This window comes from Lissotriton vulgaris, chromosome 5 (assembly GCF_964263255.1).
Source record: "Lissotriton vulgaris chromosome 5, aLisVul1.2, whole genome shotgun sequence".
NCBI classification, from domain to species: Eukaryota; Metazoa; Chordata; class Amphibia; order Caudata; family Salamandridae; genus Lissotriton; species Lissotriton vulgaris.
The window spans coordinates 586,440,390-586,457,789 of NC_141693.1; positions in this window are offsets into that span (position 1 = coordinate 586,440,390).

Here is a 17,400-nt window from a genome sequence, read left to right on the forward strand (position 1 = left end):
TCGCCTGAAAATCCTGACTTGGAATGTCGCAGGGCTCAGGAGGCTGCTTCTAAATAAAAACGCCGTGACATTCATGGAAGAGGCAGACATCATCTGCATACAAGAATCCTGGCAGCTCCACCCGCTCTCATTAAGAGGATACGCAGAATATGGAAAACCTGCAAAAAAGCCTAACATATTCGGAAGACCATCGGGGAGATATGTGTCTACATAAAGCACTCACTAAACCTGGAATTCGCGGTAATTCCGAATTTCCCAGACAATCTCCAGGCAGGCATCCTGAAAGGCTGCTGCCTGACAAATGGAAACTTTGCGTTTTTATTAATTAATCTCTACTATAATCCATATGGGCCCATATCCAACTTGGCCCCGCTGACAACCCACCTTGAGTCCTTAATGCTCCAACTCCCGGCCTTGGAGTGCATCATTCTTGGTGACTTCAATACCCTTAACATAGGGATTTCAACCACACGGCGACATCAGCCTGGGGCCACCATTGCTCTGAATGATCTATTAAAAACGAACCAGCTGGCGACAGCACACTCTTTCCTCCTAAACCTCAACCCAGGGTCCTTTGTCGGTCCTACATACAACAACCAAACAACGATCGACTACATCATTCTAAGCGAAAAACTACAACCTCTCATGTCAAACTTCACAGTCCATCCGCGCAGCGATAGCGACCACGCTGCCTTAACCATCACATTGAATCTCATAGCGGACACTCACCACAGGCTAGAATACATTGGAGCTTCTAATGGCAAAGAACTGATAAAGCTGCCTAGAATAATTAAATGGGTACAGACCTCTATCATAACTTTTAACAATTGGGCAAACCAGTGGCCAGGCTGGCCACCAAATGAACAGAAAAAGGGCGCAATAGCCACTTGGAATGCCACCACTGGGACCCTGGCTGCGATCCTTCGTGGAACCTCAAACAGCACATTTAACAGGGACTCTCCACCTACATATGGACACAAGGTGGAAATCAAAATCAGCGCTAAACAACTGAGTAAGAAACGCAAACTCTTCCACAAACATGGCACAAGCTCTATGAAGAAACAACTTCAAGAGGCCAGCAAAAGTCACTCCAAGAAGGTTTGGGAGGCAAAACGAGTTCACTGCGAAGCACAATGGCTGAAAATCTTTGACTCATTTACAAGAAAAGTTTGCATCTCACCCATTAGGTCAGTTTACTTGCACCTCAGCTTAACCCCTTCAGTGCTCATGACAAGGTCAACTCGTCATGGGTTTTACCTGCCCTGTGCTTATGAAGAGTTGACCTTGTCATGATTCTATAGTATTCAAGGAATGTCAGCACAGGACGGGAAAACTCCTTAGCAGCCAAGGTGTTAATGTTCTTGCTACACCATGGATGCACTGAAATTTCAATACAGAGCTCCATGGTGCAACGATTGACAGATGTGTCAGTAATTCTGATACATCTATTGGCACAAAAGCGACAAATTAAAGGAGTTGGTCATAAAACGGGCCCATCTCCAGCACTGCATCAGAACTCATAGGTGAGTCGCACTGTAAAAGCCCTGGTCTGAGCAGGCATAAGGATTTTAATGCAGGGCAGTCGTAGATTAACACAGTGAAATGTTGCAAATTTCACTGTACCTTTTTTGCATGTTTTGTTTTGCATGGGAATGACTACTCTAAATACATTATACCTGGTTCAGGTATAATGTGATGCAGGGAGCTACATACTGATGCAATGGTGCACCTGTTTGTAGATATGGTGCAGTGTGGCGCAATGATTGCACTGTCACTGTGTAAAAAACAAGTGACGTAAAGGGGTTGCAAGGGGCTTGTAAATGAGGCCCTTAGTACTGGTTTCAGTAATTCAGCTTCTAACCTTGCTCAGCACATAAAATTCATTTTTTGAAGTTCTAGCAGGAGAATACATGTTCCTGGCAGGATTCTGCCATCCTGCCACTAGATGGCATGCCCAAGGGCCTTTTATGATTCTGCCTTTACATCAGTGTAGGTTAATACACACATCAACACCTTCTAGGACAGGTTTTTGTTTCATTTGCCTGAAGCATTAGGGTCGTCAGACCCTTTCTAGATCACAACCTAGTGGTGGTTTCCTGTCCACTAAATGTGTTCCAGTATCCTACAATGATTCCGATGTCTCTATTTTTGCATTGTGGTCCCTTCGCTGTATTTATGCCAATCCATGTTCAAGGCTTTCCTATTCCCTGTCTTGTGTCTCCTGGCTCCCCCTCTCAAGGTCACAGTTAAGCCTTCTCTTCACTGGTGGTGAGGCGTTATGTTGTGAATGTGTGTCACAAGTGAGCCCGATTGACAAACGGAGAAATGGCGGACTTTCACCCCTGAGAATTTTTATTTTAAAAGGAACAAATGGTGCAAGTTAAAGCAAATTTCAGAAAGCGAGAATATTTATAAAATAATTTGGAATGTGCAGTCTTGAAATAACTAATCACATTTAAAACTCTCCCATATCTTACCAGGGGCATAGGTAGAGCTTGTAGCACCCGGGGCTATCCTTCAGATTGCAGCCCCCTGGCGGGTGCTGTGGAAAAAGGACAGCGAGAACCTGAAAGAGGTCTGAAAAACACATAGTATCGCCGCTGATAGTCAGGTGAAGCTCACAACTTCTCCTCCACAGGCAGCCTGCTGCTAAGCTGAGCTCTGAAATTAGGTGTGAAAGAACTTACGTAGGACGAAACAAGCAAAAACAAATCACTTCCTGTGCTCGTCCTTGAAAAATGTACAGTAGCTTGAGGCATGTTACCTACCTATGCTTTCCAAAGCTAGAAATGGAAAAATTGAAGAGCAGGCACCCTGTACCAGAGTACCTGCTTTTTTCTGAGAAGTGCCGGTCACTTTTGAAAAGTGCTGGTACTCTCCAATTAAACGTATTGAGCATAGCTGCCAAGGTTTCAGATTACTTATGTGTGACATTTTCAGAATTTCAATGTCATTATGGGTGACATTCAACGACTATGAGTGACACTTTCTCGCAAGCAAAATCAAGAAATGAAGACGAGGGAAACAATAATACCAGAAATTACAACCATTTGAGCAATGAGAAACTTTAAGATTATCTTAAAACTGCTGCAAAGTACCAGAAATGGAAATACAGTTCTCCTCAACAGGTGCCAAAATCAACACAACACCCTTCTTCTGCTTTCTCCCATGCACATACTCCTTCAAAACACTTCTTCAAAAATGCTCTCACACTTGTGGAATCTCCTCTCATCATACACTTTACACCTGCTTGCACCGCAGATTATTTACACCGCTCGCTCCTGTGTAAAATTGCCATTCCATGATATAAAACCTTACCAGAGTGATCATTAAATCCAAACTTCTTCATGTAAACTATTGCTTTAACTGAGCAGATGGTGTCTGGTACTGAGTACCTGCACTACTTTAATTTAAAAGAAAGAGCATCTGCATTTCTCAGGTACTGTAGATAATAAGTAGCAGCACTTTCTCTATGTTTCCATTTAAAGTACTGCCTATAAAATTTCATAGGCATATGTCAGTCACTCCTCCAACCGCATACATCACTCTATCAGCACTGACAGTCTGCAGAATCCTCAGTCATAGCTGCCACTTCAGGTAATTGACAAGTTACAGGCCCTGGCTTATGCCTTTTGAAAATAGTACATACAGCACAGAGCTCGTCTGGACGAACACAAGGACCCCACCATTCCCGCATCACACAAGGAGCCAGGGCAGGTGAAGAATGATACATTTATTTACACCAAAAGCCCACCCAGAGGGAATCTCTGCCTAGGGGTCAGGGCTGGTGATACAGCAGGGGGTACAGCAGGACTTCAAAACACTTCTGCCTGGTGCCAGTGTGAGCGTGAACTCTGGCAGCGGAAATACTCAGAGGTCGTGCATAGATTGGGACCATCAGTCAGAAGAACTCAAAATCCTCGGCATCTGTCCAGTCCTAGGTATTCTACCTGCACCCTACATTGTGCTGCCACTGCTGCCAACAAATGAGCCATATTGAAACTTGCCTGACCACAAACATCATCACGGAGCGAGAAACCAGAATTTCGTCTCAAGATGACAGAGGAAAAAAGTTTACTGAAAAAAATTGAGATCAGCGTTTCAGAAGCCGAAAACGAACTGGGAGAAATGCCATGGATATGTAAGAAACGTACACTGCATACCTTGTAGAAAGTCTCTTGTTTGTGTGAATTTTAAAATCTTTACAATAAATACAATTCCAAAATCGATCCTATAAAAATAGCAGTTAAAAAACAGTCATGTGCAAAAAGCTAGGAGCAGCAGTTGATACACTTCTTAAAATAAAATAACTAGAATGGATTTGAAAAAAGACGGAAAGCAGACTAGTGGTAAAAAGTTTATTTTCATAAGTTTCTTGGGTAAAATGACCAGGAGTGGAAACAAACCATGTGAAGTGCGGGTGGAAGTTTAAAGATTGTTATACTTCAGGAAAAAGCAGGTTGCTGAAAGGTAAACTTAGGGCAAAATTGGTATTCAAAATCTAAATGAAATCTGTAAATAAATCAATCAATCAAGGGACATCGGAATGGAGCCTAATTCACCACGGCACCACCCACGAGCCTGGAGAGCAGTGAGCAGAGCTACAGACTCGGTGTTTCTCAGGCTGTTAGTTTTAAAAATATTTAATAATACCTCAGTGAGCCACGCAGCGGCCTCTCTGATGACAGTCTGTGACCTCTCTTCGCCAAACAGGTCCGGTCGCAGAGCAGCATGATTAGGCACCATGACCAATTTGGAACAGGCTAATTAAACAACAGGGGGTGGTGATGGACAGAGTTTCTGAATTAAGCAGAATTCTCTCACCCAGTCAAGAGATCAGGGCTTAATCCAACACCGTTTTTTAGCTCAGAACCTGGCTATATGCAAATTAGTCTGTCCCTGGCCCAGTGTATCATGGGAACAGGGCAAACCAAACTACCAAGCCAATTCTTTCACTGGGAAGGAAACAAGCTACCAGGGACCGGTTTCTGGCATTTCAGCCGTCTTCGGCCCGGCTTGCTTGAATCCTGATGGTGCAGTGAGCTAGGGACTCACGTCTGAGTATACCCTTCCACGCTTATGGTGGACAAAATAATTAAACAACAGGGGGTGGTGATGGACAGAGTTTCTGAATTAAGCAGAATACTCTCACCCAGTCAAGAGATCAGGGCTTAATCCAACACCGTTTTTTAGCTCACTGCACCATACCAGCTCAGAACCTGGCTATATGCAAATTAGTCTGTCCCTGGCCCAGTGTATCATGGGAACAGGGCAAATCAGACTCAAACTACCAAGCCAATTCTTTCACTGGGAAGGAAACAAGCTACCGGGGACCGGTTTCTGGCATTTCAGCCGTCTTCGGCCCGGCTTGCTTGAATCCTGATGGTGCAATGAGCTAGGGACTCACGTCTGAGTATACCCTTCCACGCTTATGGTGGACAAAATAATTAAACAACAGGGGGTGGTGATGGACAGAGTTTCTGAATTAAGCAGAATACTCTCACCCAGTCAAGAGATCAGGGCTTAATCCAACACCGTTTTTTAGGTCACTGCACCACCCCAGCTCAGAACCTGGCTATATGCAAATAAGTCTGTCCCTGGCCCAGTGTATCATGGGAACAGGGCAAACCAAACTACCAAGCCAATTCTTTCACTGGGAAGGAAACAAGCTACCGGGGACCGGTTTCTGGCATTTCAGCCATCTTCGGCCCGGCTTGCTTGAATCCTGATGGTGCAATGAGCTAGGGACTCACGTCTGAGTATACCCTTCCACGCTTATGGTGGACAAAATAATTAAACAACAGGGGGTGGTGATGGACAGAGTTTCTGAATTAAGCAGAATACTCTCACCCAGTCAAGAGATCAGGGCTTAATCCAACACCGTTTTTTAGCTCACTGCACCATCCCAGCTCAGAACCTGGCTATATGCAAATTAGTCTGTCCCTGGCCCAGTGTATCATGGGAACAGGGCAAACCAAACTACCAAGCCAATTCTTTCACTGGGAAGGAAACAAGCTACCGGGGACCGGTTTCTGGCACTTCAGCCGTCTTCGGCCCGGCTTGCTTGAATCCTGATGGTGCAATGAGCTAGGGACTCACGTCTGAGTATACCCTTCCACGCTTATGGTGGACAAAATAATTAAACAACAGGGGGTGGTGATGGACAGAGTTTCTGAATTAAGCAGAATACTCTCACCCAGTCAAGAGATCAGGGCTTAATCCAACACCGTTTTTTAGCTCACTGCACCATCCCAGCTCAGAACATGGCTATATGCAAATTAGTCTGTCCATGGCCCAGTGTATCATGGGAACAGGGCAAACCAAACTACCAAGCCAACTCTTTCACTGGGAAGGAAACAAGCTACCGGGGACCGGTTTCTGGCATTTCAGCCGTCTTCGGCCCGGCTTGCTTGAATCCTGATGGTGCAATGAGCTAGGGACTCACGTCTGAGTATACCCTTCCACGCTTATGGTGGACAAAATAATTAAACAACAGGGGGTGGTGATGGACAGAGTTTCTGAATTAAGCAGAATACTCTCACCCAGTCAAGAGATCAGGGCTTAATCCAACACTGTTTTTTAGCTCACTGCACCATCCCAGCTCAGAACCTGGCTATATGCTAATTAGTCTGTCCCTGGCCCAGTGTATCATTGGAACAGGGCAAACCAAACTACCAAGCCAATTCTTTCACTGGGAAGGAAACAAGCTACCGGGGACCGGTTTCTGGCATTTCAGCCGTCTTCGGCCCGGCTTGCTTGAATCCTGATGGTGCAATGAGCTAGGGACTCAAGTCTGAGTATACCCTTCCACGCTTATGGTGGACAAAATAATTAAACAACAGGGGGTGGTGATGGACAGAGTTTCTGAATTAAGCAGAATACTCTTACCCAGTCAAGAGATCAGGGCTTAATCCAACACCGTTTTTTAGCTCACTGCACCATCCCAGCTCAGAACCTGGCTATATGCAAATTAGTCTGTCCCTGGCCCAGTGTATCATGGGAACAGGGCAAACCAAACTACCAAGCCAATTCTTTCACTGGAAAGGAAACAAGCTACCGGGGACCGGTTTCTGGCATTTCAGCCGTCTTCGGCCCGGCTTGCTTGAATCCTGATGGTGCAATGAGCTAGGGACTGATGTCTGAGTATACCCTTCCACGCTTATGGTGGACAAAATAATTAAACAACAGGGGGTGGTGAAGGACAGAGTTTCTGAATTAAGCAGAATACTCTCACCCAGTCAAGAGATCAGGGCTTAATCCAACACCATGGTCCGGTCCTCGGATGCTTGATTCCGTTCTGGAAGGACATGGCTTTTGTAGTTCGGACTGGACTGTTCCCATGGGGCACAGTGTCAGAGCTGATTTGCATATCACCATTGTCTAACCCAGGGTGGTGTGGAGTGCAAAAAAACGATGGATTTGGGCCCAGATCTTTGGACTGGGATGAATGTGTGACATTGATCCACATTCGGTCCATCACCTGTTTTGTTTGCAATTGCCGCCATAAGTGCGCTGGGGATGCCCAGACGTGGGTCCCAGGCACTCCACACCACTGGAGTCAAGCTAGTCGGGCTGATGAGAGGTGTTAACTCGAAACCGGTCCGGTCCTCGGATGCTTGATTCCGTTCTGGGAAGGACATGGCTTTTGTAGTTCGGACTGGACTGTTCCCATGGGGCACAGGGTCAGAGCTGATTTGCATATCACCATTGTCTAACCCAGGGTGGTGTGGAGTGCAAAAAAACGATGGATTTGGGCCCAGATCTTTGGACTGGGATGAATGTGTGACATTGATCCACATTCGGTCCATCACCTGTTTTGTTTGCAATTGCCGCCATAAGTGCGCTGGGGATGCCCAGACGTGGGTCCCAGGCACTCCACACCACTGGAGTCAAGCTAGCCGGGCTGATGAGAGGTGTAACCTCAAAACCGGTCCGGTCCTCGGATGCTTGATTCCGTTCTGGGAAGGACATGGCTTTTGTAGTTCGGACTGGACTGTTCCCATGGTGCACAGGGTGAGAGCTGATTTGCATATCGCCATTGTCTAACCCAGGGTGGTGTGGAGTGCAAAAAAACGATGGATTTGGGCCCAGATCTTTGGACTGGGATGAATGTGTGACATTGATCCACATTCGGTCCATCACCTGTTTTGTTTGCAATTGCCGCCATAAGTGCGCTGGGGATGCCCAGACGTGGGTCCCAGGCACTCCCCACCACTGGAGTCAAGCTAGCCGGGCTGATGAGAGGTGTTACCTCGAAACCGATCCGGTCCTCGGATGCTTGATTCCGTTCTGGGAAGGACATGGCTTTTGTAGTTCGGACTGGACTGTTCCCATGGGGCACAGGGTCAGAGCTGATTTGCATATCGCCATTGTCTAACCCAGGGTGGTGTGGAGTGCAAAAAAACGATGGATTTGGGCCCAGATCTTTGGACTGGGATGAATGTGTGACATTGATCCACATTCGGTCCATCACCTGTTTTGTTTGCAATTGCCGCCATAAGTGCGCTGGGGATGCCCAGACGTGGGTCCCAGGCACTCCACACCACTGGAGTCAAGCTAGCCGGGCTGATGAGAGGTGTTACCTCGAAACCGGTCCGGTCCTCGGATGCTTGATTCCGTTCTGGGAAGGACATGGCTTTTGTAGTTCGGACTTGACTGTTCCCATGGGGCACAGGGTCAGAGCTGATTTGCATATCGCCATTGTCTAACCCAGGGTGGTGTGGAGTGCAAAAAAACGATGTATTTGGGCCCAGATCTTTGGACTGGGATGAATGTGTGACATTGATCCACATTCGGTCCATCACCTGTTTTGTTTGCAATTTGGAACAGGCAGCCCTGCGAGCAGTGAGAGGATGCCACTTTAACTACAGAAGCAAATCGTAACTACAGCCCACTTGCACTGGGGCCCTGCCTGGCTCAAGAGTAACTGAACTTCCTGTCACCGTCCTGATTCCATGTCACGTGAACGCAGCTAACACTCGGCTGCGCATAATGACTTCTGCGCAGTCAGTTCAGCCCGTAGCCAAATAAATTATAAAGGCCAGTGACACACAGCCAGCGCCCGAAAAATCGTGCCGCCTGGGGCGGACCGCCCCCCCACACCTTGCCTTGCCACTCTGCTGTATCTTACAGTATACCTGCTTCCACCCATGCCATCCATTTAGCCTGACTGCAATATTTTAAAACAGTAAGGTTGAAAATACTAGTCTGATGGACTTCACCCTTCATTTAGGCTTTTCTCGAAAATGTAAGTTAATAATACGTAACTCACAAATGTCATTGGCGCTCGCTGCAAACAAACCAATTGCTAACATTTTAAAGTGGCCTACCTTGGATTAGAAAAAAACCCAAGTGGGCGCTTCACAGCTCATCAGCTCTGCTGAAATCAAATGCTGGTTTTCCTTGCAGGGAAGCATAGACGACTACAAAAGAATGTGGGACAGGTCAGAGATTTAATTTACATTTTAATGATGATGCCATCATTCTTTTTACATTTTTACTGTTGCTGGCACAATGCATTTGGTGCTTTAATCATTATCTGCACATGCCTTATATGGGTAAAGTCAGAAGTATTAGTCCCTAGAGAGTTGTGTTCGAGCGAGGCTGGTGCTATGGATAACCCATCCCTCCCACCTGATGAATGAGTGGCAGGAGTCAGTCTATGCAGCGCTGGAGGAGGGAGAGAGAAAGAAGAGAGGAGGAAGAGAGATGAGGGAGAAGAGGAGGGAGAGAGCAGAGAGAGGAATGGCGAGAGCAGGGATAAGACGAGGAGGGAGAGATGAAAGAGAGGAATGCCAGGACACCAGAGCAACAATCTGTAGTTTTAATCCTTTGCGTGCGTCGGACAGCCGGGAGCCATCCGACGTCATGGTGGGCGTGTGCATCGGACGGCTCCCGGACCACTTTTTGTGCTGTTTCTGAGATCCGCCTTATGCTTTTAGGCCCACCTACCACCTTTACTTGGCTGGTGGATAGTTTGTGGACTAGTGCATTATTTGCATATGTGATTTTAAAGTTTTATTTCTCCTTTTTATTGTAGTACAAAGGTTTTGATTCTTCTTTGTGGTTTTGGCAGCGGTTGATCTGCATTTTTGCCTAGTGCATTTTTTTGGTAAGAAAAACATTTTTGTTGTGTTTACTCCAAATGAGTATTAATGTAATGCATGAATGAATTTGTTGTAAGTAGTGTCATATTAGCCGCATATTTAGTTAGTGCTTTGAGCATGACATTTTTTCTGATGTGTTTTGCATTGTCTCATGTGTAATTTTCTTTTCTTTTTCTTTTTTAGTGGGATATTGTTGGTCCTTACTGTGTCTGTGCTGAGTAGGCGGTGGTGAGTCTTGCTGCTTCTGGCAAATGAGTGGTATAGTGTTGGAGTATATAGGTCTTTGTGATAAAGCCACATTTTGTTGATTACTTATTTTACAAAGTATTTGTTTTTGTTGACTTGTTTGACAAGTTAGGTTTAATAGTAAGGATTATAGCTAGCCGTAGAATTACTGTTCGGCAGGTGGTTGGTTTGCTTTTTGAATTTTCCTCTGAGCAGGATTATGAGACTGACAATGCGTCTGAGGGAGTGGAGGGAATGTAAGATTCTGACAGTGAGTTTTTTGTCCACAAGGAATCATCTGATGATGAAGCTACTCTCAGTGCGGATGAAGCTACTCTCAGTGTGGATGAAGTGCCTGTTTTAGAGGAGGATACTGATGTGCCCATGGTTCATCAAGAGACATCGGGATTGCAGCCTGAGGCCGTAAGGCTTCCTACTGGAAGTTCTGGACTCTGGGTTGATCAAAGCATGGTGCAGCGGGTGTTGCCTGCCTCTAGTGGTGATGCAGGGTGTAGAGTGCATTGTGATTTTTTTTACCTACACAGTGTTTTCAGTTGTTTATGGATGATGTACTTTTGGCTGAGATTGTTGAGCAGGCTAATTTGTATGGTGAACAATTTTTGAGGGACAACAGTGCCAGACTTTGGCCCGCTGGACTCCCATAAATCTGGATGAGATGAAGAAGTTTTGGGGTTTTATCTTTTTGATGGGCTTGGTAAGGAAGCTGTCCCTTGCTTCACATTGGCTACCAGTCCCTTGATGGCAACGGCCATATTTCCTGCAATAATGAGTCATGATCAGTATTTATTTATGCTTCGGATGCTGCATTTTGCTGATAATTCTTTGGCATTGCCACAAGATCACCCTGATTGTGGCCAGTTCTTGAGTACTTTGCAGATCTATTTTCAGAGATCTATCCTCCAGGGAAATAAATAGCTGTTGATGAGTCTTTGGTCCTGTTCAAGGGTTGTTTGGTTTTTAGGCAGAACATTCCTAGCAAGAGGGTATGTTATAGCATTAACCTCTAGATGCATCAAGCATCCATTTTGTGATTCCTTATTAGCAAAAAATAAGGATTCGCTAATAAGGAATAGCAAAATGCTATGCATGAAGAAATCGCTTAATAACTAGCGATTTCTTAAAATTCCTTAATTAAGAATTGCAAATTGCATTTCACAATTAAGGAATACCTCCCCATTCATTCCTATTGGCCTAGGGGAATGAATGGGAAGACATTCTCAATTTGGGAATCGCAATTAGCGAATCGCAAATTGAGAATGCGATTTCAAGGGTGCAGGGGTGTCCAAAGGACACCCTGTTGCACCCTTGAAATTGATCTGTGCACATATGTTGCGTACACACATGCCCTTAGAGCATGTGTGTGCGCAACATGAAACTTACAAGAATGCACTTTAGCAAAAATACCGGTTGCACAGGGGCAGATTCTGAGAATCTGCCCCTTTGCGAGCGGTTTTTAGCTTCATACATTTGGGCGTAAGATGTATATGTTGCCTGAAAGTAGGACAAGATAGGTCTATAATTTCCGGGTGTACACTGATAGGAATTCCACTATTGACCCCCCCGGTTATCCGTCCACTTTTGGAGTTTCAGAGAAAATTGTATGGGAACTTGCTTTGAGGACTGTTTAACAGAGGTTACCATTTGTATCTTGATAACTACTACACAGCTGTGCAATTGTTTAAGGAAATGTTCAAAGTGGACTCTTTTGCTTGTTGCACAATTCTCTCTAACCGTAATGGTTACCCAAAAGAGCTTGTTTGCAAAAAACGTCAGACAGGGCAGTGGCTTGCTTAGTGAGGGGCTGCTAGCTGAGACATTTGTGGACAGGGGGGATGTGTAAATGCTGACTACCATCCATAATGAGAGTACTTCACCTGTGACTGTTTGGGTCAGGTTGTTAAAGTGTGCAAACCTGTGTGCATTGTAGACTACAATAAGCACATGGGTGGTGTTGATAGAGTAGATCTGAGGTTGGAACCTTACACTGCTGTTCGTGAGGCTTACATTTGGTATAAGAAGTTGGCCACCCATCTCTTCAATTTAGCAACTTTTAATGCTTTTGTTGTGTCCAAGGAGTGTTCTCTTGCTCAAAGATGACTTTTGTTCAGTCTCAGGAGTCTGTAATAGGCAGCCTTGTTGTAGTGGAACAGGCAAGTGTTCCTAGAGATGGAGTGGTAGAGGATGTGGCTAGATTGAAAGATCGCAACTTTCATGACTTAATTCCTCCCACGCTAAAAAAAAACAATCACTGTAAGAGATGTAGATTCTGTTTCTGAAGAGGTATGCAGCAGGAGAGTTGTATGCACTGTGCTGATTGTCCTCCTAATCCTGGGCTGTGTTTGCCCACATGTATCAGATTGTATCACCCTCAAAAGAGTTTTTGGGCGCAACCGTGAGTCTAATAGTGTACTGACTGGTCTTATATAGGTGTTGTTCATTTTCACGGTTGCTATTAGAATGATGTCTTTAGTTACTGCTGTTGTTTTTCTAGTTATAGTTTTGTATCTAGTTGCAATTGGTTTGTGTTTTCTTTCTTGTTAAAAAACAATTGATGACGGTGTGTGTGGACTGGCGCTAGGCAGCCGGTATGCGTGGACTAGCGCTTTGCTGGTGGTGTGCGTGGGCTGACACTTGAATTGCATTGTATATGGGCTGGTGCTTTGCTGGCAGTGTGTATGGGCTGGTGCTTGTCTGCCAGTGTGCGTGGGCTGGCACTTGACTGGCAGTGTGCATGGGCTAGCACTTGGCTGGCAATGTGCATGGGCTGGTGCTTGGCTGGCAGTGTGGGTGGGCTGGTGCTTGGCTGACAGTATGTGTGGGCTGGCGGAATGGGTGGGTTGGTGCTTGGTTTCTGGTATGCGTGGCTGGTGGTGTGGGTTGGCTAATGCTTGGCTGGTGGTATGCGGGGCTGGCAGTATGGTTGGGCTGATGCTTGGCGGAGTGTGGCTCAATGGTTAGAGCGGCAGACCCTGATGCAGAGTTCTGGTCCGGGACCAGGGTTCAATTCCCGCCTCGGCGGGTCTTGGGCTCATAATTCCTCGGACCTGATTTCTCGCCTCGGTGCCTATTCTAATCATGGGCCCCACGCTGCAACTCTGGGCAATAGCTTGCTTAACCTCCACACCGGCCCCAACAGCGCTGTGGATGCCTGGCTTCACCCTGGGGGTGCCCAGGAGTGGACACTTCACAGGGAAAGCCAGGAGGGGTTCCACAGCGGTATGAGTAATAGCACCAGGAAACCGCTTGGTGACAGTGCGCTCTACAAATACCTTGACATTTACATTTACATTTACATTTACATTTGGCTGGTGGTATGCGATGGGTTGGTACTTGGCTGGCAGTGTGGGTGGGATGGTGCTTGGCTGGTGGTGTGTGTGGACTGGCAGTGTGTGCATAGTGATGCTTGTCATTACACAGTCTGCTAGTCAAACGCCACTGCAGACACTATATCAACCACCAGCCGGTGATATTGCTGTGTCAGTCATGTAGGTGTATGAACGTGATGGGCCTGTGAATGGCGCTGTCTGTTGATGTGAATGTTATAATGTGCTTGGCCCACGGATGGCGGTGTGACTGGTCTGGTGTGTCATGTATGAAAGGTGTGTGAATGGCCTGTAAAGAGGTTAGTACCTTGTCGTGGCTTCACAGCTCATGAGCTGTGAGTCATTGTTTCAGTTTTTTAACCTTTTAAATATTAAGAGTGCATTTCGTTTTTGTGAAATCTCTTGTTAATAGAATTTTACACTTTGAACCTTCACTCACCCTCGTGCCAAATCCAACCAGTATGTGTGAGTACTTATGCAATTGTTCATTTTGAAGTAATATTTGTCTTTTCTGATTCTCTGCCAGTGTGTACAGTGTCTCCAGAACATCTGTGGATGTGAATGTTGAAAGGCGCGGGGGCCATAGCTGGTGGTGTGAAAGTTGTGTCAAGTATGAAAGGCGTGCGAATGGCCTGTAAAGTGGCTGGTGCCTTGTTGTGGCTTTACAGCTCACAAGCTGTAAGTCATTGGTTCAGGTTTTTAACCTTTTGATTATTAACAGTGCATTTCCTTTTTGTGAAGTCTCTTGTTATTAAAATATACATGTTGAACCTTTCACTCACCCTTGTGCCAAACCCATCCAGTATGTGTGTGTACTTGAGGAACAAATGGACAGGCAATCATATTTGTCTCATCTGTCTTTCTGTGCTAAGGTGTAGTCTGTCTCTAGGGAACATTTACCAACTTTAGATATTTCTGTAAAGTAAAAAAAAATGTGGAGTGCTGGGTGGTGTGCCTCTCATGGATCCCAATACGTTTTTTTATTCACAATGCCATTTAAACCTCAAAATGTGACTATAGTCACACATTTTCCTTGCATTACTGTGTCATATTATTCTGGTGTCAGAAAAAAAACAATTTTCTTAACACCCAACCTTCCCCCCAGGTCTCTTGATAAAAATGGTACCCTACTTGCGTGGGTGGGTCAAGTACCTGCAACAGGCAAGGGCCAAAAATGTATTGAGGCGACACCAAAATTACCCATCACAAAACAACCTAGTTTTACAACGGGGGTCACCTGGGTTTTTGGTCGGGGTGGGCATCAAATTCCGTTCCGCTTGCAGAAATTGTGATAATTTGACAATTTTGCGGTCCGTGGAGAGCGCGAAAATGCCAAAATGTCTGCGATCCGAGGAGTACCGGAATCTTTTTCATGCTTAGGCTGTAAAAATACGTTCTCACACGCGCGATTGCCTTACCTGGATCCCCGCGTTCGACGACAAGTTTTCCCGATCCGGTTGCGTGCTCCATGAGATGTTGGTAGCCGTTTGGACTACCTCGAAAGAGTTCACGCCCGCGATCACGTCATTCGTCTCGCAATCATGAACCGCAAGAGTATGAAATCTCGAACACGTCATTTTTCACCGTGAGCGAGAGCGTGAGGACGCGAACACGTCATATCGAACGTGAGAAGGAGCGAGCGAACGCAAACACATCATTCTCCACCGCGAGCAAGAGCGGGAGGACGCGAACAAGCCATATCCAACGCAACAGGAAGCGAGAGAACGCGAACACGTCATTTTGGGCGCGCCATTGACATCCGGCGGAACTAATGTGAAGCTCGAGAACTAGAACATGTAAAATTTTCAATCTTGAGAAGAATATCAGCTCTAGCAGCATAAAACCTTCTGCAAATGATAATTTGGATGAAAAAAACTCCTCATATTGACATTTGGCTGTCCTTTTTTGTGCAAGGAGTCCTTTTTTAAAATGGGGGAAGAGGGAGGAAGTGTCACAGAATCTCCAACTTCTTGTTCCTGTCCAGCAGGATCCTCCCAGTGCTTTGTCCATCTCCTGCTCATTCTGCCTTTGGATTATGAGCTGGAAAGATCACTCTTTTTGTCTGCTGCATCATTGCCATTGGATTTGAGGAGTTTTGAATTGGATATTTTAACAAGTAAGTGGTTGTTGTGTCTGTTTGATTGGGGGCATTGCAGTTGTAACTACAATTTAATTTTCGTAACTATCATTCCTTTTTTTTCCAAAATGTTGTGGGTAGTAGTAGTCAATAGGCCCAGAGCTAGTCATGGCCTCATGGGTGTGTGCATGATGAAGCAACTGTTCCTTTGGTGTTTTTGCATGTATTTCATTTTCAAGCATCATTTAGGGCATGGATGGCATTGGATTGAGTTGGGAAATGTGTTTTTTTGGGGTGGGCTTTCTGTTGTTGGGCCTTGCCTTGTAGCTGGTGGCTATTTAGAAGCCTAGGCCTGCAAGCTTGTCTGGCGTTGTCTGCCAACAGGCCTGCTTTTATCCAGTAGGCTCAGAGCAGGTAGCCACAGCTGCGTTAAACAAGTGTTTCTGTGTAGTCTGTTGAATATAGACATTATTTAGGGCATGCATGGCATTGGATTGAGTTGTGAAATGTGTTTTTGGGGGGTGGGCTTTCTGATGTTGTGCCTGGCCATGTGGCTGGTGGCCATTTTGAAGCCCAGGCCTGCAAGCTTGTCTGGCCTTGTCTGCCAACAGGCCTGCTCTCATCCAGTAGGCTCCGAGAAGGTAGTCACAGCTTTATTAATCAAGTATTTGTGTGTGGTCCGTTGAATTTAGACATATTTTAGGGCATGGATGGCATTGGGTTGAGTTTGGAAATATGTTTTTGGGGGGTGGGATTTCTGATTTTGGGTGTCTTAAAGGCCTTTGTTGTGTGTGACTGGTATGTGTTAGTGAGCAATGCATGCACCCTGCAGACCTTTTTTGAGCCTGTGAATTTTCATTTTTGAATTGTATTGCAGCCAGAGCAGTGTGCGTTACCATGCATCCTTTGCCTGGCTTTTATAGGCCTTTTGCCAGCTCCTGGTGTTTCCCAGGCCCCCTGCTTGTGATTTGTGAGTGTCCATGTGGCTGATGGCCTTTTTTTGTGGTGGGAGTTATTAGTGTCCTGCTTTTGCCATATAGGCCTGCATGGTTTTCCTATTGGCTTTCTGCTTCAAAACATCCACCCCCTTTGCCAGCAGCAGCTCCATGAATGATATGATACTCAAATCATTTAATGGCAAATAGGGTCCACCCCACTAACATTACATTTTTATTTTGGTGGTTCTTATTCTCTTGCCTATCCTTCCTGAGAGTGCCGTTTGTGCATAGTAGTAAAACATAGCCCTTGTTGGCAAAGTCTCAGAAATGGCTAGACTATATCTTTTATTTGTACTAGTACAGTAGTAACTGAACCACAATAACAACTGCAACATTTCACTGATGTTCTTCTCCTGGCTTATTTTCTTTTAGGTGCACAAAAAGCCAGAGGAGGAGGTGTCATCATCATCACTGTTGTACTGCCAACCAGACAGAAGTCCTGCTGCGCATCACATCCACGTGTGACCACAACTTGTGCACCTGCGCCCTGCCTGACATCTGAAGTAGAAGATGGTCCCAAAGAAGGGTACCAGGTCCAGTACCAAGAAAGTTGCCGGTGAGAAGAAGGAACAGAAAAAGGAAGTGCCAATAACCACGACTGGTGTGCCGGCCAATGTATTTTTTGGGACCAAAATAATTACACCTGCAGC